This window comes from Loxodonta africana, chromosome 7 (genome assembly GCF_030014295.1).
Source record: "Loxodonta africana isolate mLoxAfr1 chromosome 7, mLoxAfr1.hap2, whole genome shotgun sequence".
In the NCBI taxonomy this organism is placed as follows: Eukaryota; Metazoa; Chordata; class Mammalia; order Proboscidea; family Elephantidae; genus Loxodonta; species Loxodonta africana.
Genome location: NC_087348.1, coordinates 133512282 through 133518393, shown reverse-complemented (window position 1 = coordinate 133518393; position 6112 = coordinate 133512282).

The window sequence follows — 6112 nt, the reverse complement described above, 5'->3', positions numbered from 1 at the left end:
GAAGTACCCGGCCCTTGAAAGAAGCCCACTAAATATTCATTACTCTGTTGTCTCCACCGAATCCACACAAGCCCTAGCCTTGCTTCCCTTTTCGAGTCAGTCTTTTGGAGAGGCTTAGATCCCCGCTGACTCCTTTTGCTTGACTCAAGCAAAATAAAGCTTGCTGAAGATAAAGTTTGTATTTCACGTGTATTCTTACTCAGGAAAAGAGAAGGACCCTTTGTGTCAGATTGGCAATTGGTAACAAAAACACAATCTCAAATGAGCATGAAACGTGTCATACCCCACAATCCGGTTAAGTTGCACTTTTTAATTTTCTAAATGCTGTTTTCTCCTTCAAGAATGACACCTTGACCTCTCTCCCAAGTATTTTGGGAATTATCGAACATTGTTATGGTAACAAATCAGGCCCTTATTCGCTAAAAAAAAAAAACACATATTGCCTCAGTTTTACCACAGGTCAGTTTAGTTCTACCTTCCACAGGGAACCCTGTTCTTGGGGGCCAAACAAATAGGATGATAAAAAGCATTCTTTGCAAGACAACTGAGATTGTCCCTGTCAGGGGGAAAACCTGCTGTCCTGGGTGAGAGACAATAACTACACAGGCATCTTTACTGTGCATCCTGCTACAAAGACAGCACCTTGTCAGATGGCAAGCTCATTCATTCATTCCTTAAATATTCAGCGGCTCCTGCTGTGTAACAGACACTGAGCTAGGACTTCGTGGCTGGGACAGATAATAAACTGTAAAAAAATAAATAAAACAAAAGGAAATGAAATGAATAAGTACAAAATCTGAAAACTGCAAGAACGGGAGTTAGGGGAGGCCAAAGCATTAAAATAGAAAACAACAGAGGACTTCTATCTGTATAGGGTGGTCAAGGAAGGCCTTCTCAAGAGGGTGGCATTTAAGCTGAGATTTGAAGAATGAATCGGTTTTACAAAGGAGATAGAGTGGGAAGGGGTGGGGTAGGGGCATTCCAGGCAGAAGGTCTGTAAATATAAAGATTCTGAGGCAGAAATGGCATTGGTGGGCTTTAGGACTTGAGAAAATGTTAATGTGACCGAAACATGTAGAATGGTTTGAAGCTGGAGAAATGGGCAATGGCTGGATCATATAAGCCTTAGTAGGCCAGTGTGAGGAATTTGGATTATATTCTAAAAACAAGAGGAAGCTTTCAAGGGGTGTCATGGATTGAATTATGTCCCCCCAAAGATGCGTGTATCAACTTGGTTAGGCCATGGTCCCCAGTATTCTGTGGTTGTCCTCCATTTTGTGATTATAATACAATTGTAATTGTAACACCACCCTTACTCAGGTCACCTCCCTGATCTGAGGTAAAGGGAGTTTCCCTGGGGTGTGGCCTGCACCACCTTTTATCTCTCAAAAGATACAAGGAAAGGGAACCGAGCAGAGAGGGTTGGGGCCCTCATACCACCAAGAAAGGAGCACCAGGACCAGAGCATGTCTTTTAGACCTGGGGTTCCTGTGCAGAAAGCTCCTGGTCCAGGGGAAAACTGACGAGAAAGACCTTCCTCCAGAGCCGACAGAGAGAGAAAGACTTCCCCTGGAGCTGACGCCCTGAATTTGGACTCGTAACCTACCAGACTGTGAGAAAATAAATTTTTCTTTGTTAAAGCCATCCACTTGTGGTATTTCTGTTGTGGCAGCACTAGATGACTAAGATAAGGGGTAACAAGGGGGGCAGTGATATGATCTTATTTAACTCTTTTAGAAAGATACACAGGAGTGTAGCAGAGAAGGCAAGTGGAAGCAGGAGACCCATTAAGAGGCCATATCAGTAACCCAGGCAAGAAATGGTAGCAACTTGGACTAGGGTGGTGGCATTGAAAATGGAAAGAAATAGACAAAAATCATTATGTATCTCGGAGGCAGAACAGATAAAGTTTTCTGATAGACACCACGTAAGAGGTGGGGAAAGGAGGGGCAAAATCAAGGACTCCCAGGTTTCTGATTTGAAAAACCGAGTAGACGGTGGTAGCATTTAAAGAAGAGACTGGTGTAGGAAGAGGTTTTGAAGGAGAAATCAGAAATTCGCTTTTGGGAAGGGTAAGTGTGAGATGCCCATGAGACACCCAGATACCCATTTGTGATTCAATCAGTGGTCAAATCAAAAATTAAAAAATAAATGACAACCCTCGTCCTTCTATTTCTTCTGTTTGTTTCCAGCCACAGTGCCCATACTTACTATAACTGTGAAATTGAAAACAGGGCTTGAAAACTTGGTTCATGCTTATTCTCATAATAAATTGGGCATTTTCACTAAATGATAAAGCTGTTAGATGTGCGTGAACTTGGGCTAAACTAGCGAGGACTTGTTCGTTGGGCATCTTTAAGAGTACAAACCTAGAATGTCATTTCTTTAGCCAATAACTGCCGGGAAAAAAGAGGGACAAGAATTGCAATTCTCTTGTTTTTAATCATTAATTCTCCTGACTCAGTGGTTGCAGGAGTGAGTGGGTGGATTTTTGAAGGAAGCAAACCAATTAATCAGCGACTTGAAAACATAACTGCTGCTTTGAAAATCCTCCAGTACAAGAACCACCTTCCCCTACCTTTCTTTCGTGGTGAGAGCAGCTCTCTCTGCAGCTATGTGGAGACTTCAGCAGTGTTTATATGGGACGTTTTCCAAAAGCGTCTTGCAGTAGAATCTTGCTATAAAGTTAAATTGTGTGAAACTAACAATAATTTTTCTATGTGCAAGGGAGGCTAGAAATATCCTAGACATAACAAAAGCAAAATGAGCACGAGCTGTTTCCCATCTTTAAGATAATTCAAACTCCAGGAGGAATGTGAAAGCTTGGCATTTACAAATCCCGTCACTTATCAAAGGTCTAACCTATTCATGGCTCCATATACACAGCTGATGGCATTTTTCTGGACTTTTTATGATCCACTGGTGGTGACTACATCAATTAAGACAATACAAATGATAACTGAGAAACCGCTGAGCTGTGGTCATTCTGTTCACAGAGACACATCATTATAGTTTTTCTTAACTTCTCACTTTAGATTTGGCTTTCATTTCAAGAGTTATGCTTCAAAGATTTTTATACTTCTCCACCTACAAACCCCACCATTCCCGATAGAAACAACCAGTGCTGCTCTGATATTTCACTCCTGCAAAATGAAATGTGCTTTACTCTCCTGGGGTCAAAAATGGCATGAAACGTACTCCCTACCTACCCCTCCAAAAGAGCCCTGGTAGTGCAGTGGTTAAGCCCTTGGGTGCTAAACAAAAGGTCAGTGGTTAGAACCTGCCAGATGCTCCGTAAGAGAAAGATGTAGCAGTCTGCTTCTGTAAAGATATGCAGCCTTGGAAACCCTTTGGGTCAGTTCTAGTCTGTCTGTAGGGTCACTATGAATAGAAATCAACTCTTTGGCAATGAGTTTGGATTTTGTTGTTGTTGTTGTTTGGTTTTTTTTTTTATCTACCCCCCTCCCTCATCTCCTGCTATTCTGCACATTGCTGTAAACACTAGCAATACACCTGTAATTCCCTCCCCTTCAGTGTACCTAGTGACTTCCTTCTAAGGCACAAAATACAGAAAAAGTAATGGGATGTCACTTCCATGATTAGGTCACAAAAAAATTTGACTTCCACCTTGCCAGCACACATTCATGCACATGCATACATACTCACACTCTTACTCACTCTCTATTATTGGTGCTCTCCTTTGCCCTCTTACTTGCTCACTCTGATGAAGCAAGCTGCCATGTTGTGAGATGCTCTGTGAAGACACCTACATGGCAAGGAACACATGAAGCAACAAGGAGGAACCGAAGCCTCAGTCCATCAACGCTAGAGGAACTGAATCCTGCCACAATCAATAGAGTGAGCTAGGAAGTGGATCCTTCCTAGTCAAGCCTTGAGATGATTGCAGCCTTAGACTGACCCTGAATCAGAGCTCCCAGCGAAGCCACACCCAGATTACTGGCCCACAGAAGCCGTAGGATAGTAAATGTGTGTTGTTGTAAGTTGGGATAATTTGTTATGCAGCAATAGAAAACTAACACACTCACTCTGTAGGGTGCTTATGAGGATGAAATGAGGAAATATAAAAAGCATTTAGCAAAATGCCTGACACCACAGTAGGTACTGCACAGTGTTAGTTCTATGCTCCTTCCACCGTCTATTTCCACTGCTACCACCATGGCCTAAGCACCCACCACCTCATGTCTAGATTCCTGCAATAGCTTTGCAACTGGTTTCCTTGTTTCCCTTTATCCAGTCACTTATCTTCCTTAAAAAAGCAAACAAAACGTCAGCAGCTTCTTCTTTAAAGGATAAAGACAAAACTGGCATTCAAGGCTCTTCATTCTGTATTTCTAAGCTGACTTCCCAATATGCTCCGACGCCTCACTGCTCTACTGAGACAAATTTACTCATTATATCCCAGATATGCTTTGCACATCCCAACTGGAGTAACCTCACTAATGAAATTTTACCCTTTCAGTATTCATTCCCTCTTTTCCTGAGTCCAGGCCATCACTCCACCCACCCCATCACTCCAAGCACCATTCGGGACTCACTCCTCCACAAAGACTTCCAGACCTCACCTCCCCATGATGATCTTTTTCCTTCTTTGAATTAATATTTACTCATTCAGTATTTAAAGCCAGAGATATGAAATCTTATAAGAGCAGTAGCAACTTCCAAAAGCATCTAGTCCAAATGTTCATTTTACATGCAAAGAAACTGAGGCCCAAGGATGAAACTGACACAACTAAATAGTAGCAGCACTAGGATAGTGGTCCTTCCCACTGCTTGCTCGCTCACTCACTCATCCACTCACTCACTCATTCCATGAAATAAAATAGATTCATGCTTTTTTAAAGAGACTCAGTAGGGGAAAAAATGTTCTTTTGAAAAAATTGATGAACATCAAATACCTAGAGTATCAATGTTACTACGAAAAAATATTGTTTTTCTAATACGATATCAGTTTTGCAAAATTCAGCATTTAAAAAAACACTGGAAATATACACATATCATTCTTTTTTAGTCTGTATTTTGGAGTGACTGCAACCATGGGCTCAAACACAGCAACAATTGTAAGGCTGGCACAGGACCGAGCATGACTGCTATGACTCAGAGTCAACTGAAGGACACCTAACAGTAATAACATTCTGGAGTCCGATAGGCCCTGGCTTTCAAATACTCAGTTTGCAGTTTACTTGCTGAGTGATTCTAATCAAGTAGCTTAAACCTCTCAATCTTAATTTTTCTCATCTGTAAAATGGGAACAATATCGACCTTGCATGGTATTTGTGAGAATCAAAATACTACATAAAGTGCCTCAAAAACTGTAGCTACTTTGCCTTTCATTATCAAGTAATCCATACAAAATATTTTACATGAATAAGTAACATAAAAATTATATTTGATACATAAAACACATTCAAATTTAATTAAGTGGTATTTTACTACTGTAAAAATTAAAAAAAAAAAATCTCCAAAATAAAAGTCTACTTCTTTGAAAACTGTTCTAATATAGCAATCACAGTACAAGTCTTTTACTATTTTCAAACAGCAACATTCTGAGACTCTATTGTGCTATGTGGAAAGAAAAATAAAATCCTGGGTTTAAGAAGTTTAGAACACAAATAAGAACACAAGAGAAAACAGTTCTTTGTGCAAAGCAAGCAAATACATTCTTGTGGATTTAGTCATGAGGAAAAGATACCAGAAATTAATGCCAAGTATATATGCAGGTGAGTTTAACGATCATAACAAAAAAGGATCAATTAGGAAAAATTGTATATAGCAGACGCTTTTCATAGAGTAGTATATCCTTTTCATAGTGACTATATTAACAGGGTTTTGGATAAGTGATTATTCTTTAGTCTTCCAAATTAAAATTGTTCAGGTGTCCATAAAGTCTGGAAACACAAGCAAATATACATAAGTAGTTTTCTAATATTATATGATGTGTTCAGCGTGTTATTCCTAACTAGCAATTCATAGCTCAAGAAGTCATGCAAAATTGCATTGAGCAATGTGCATCAAAGCAGCATTTCCCTCAATCCTGGTACTTGCATCTGCAATGCCTATCCTCAGATGATTCATGTCTTTAATTTTCATTGAA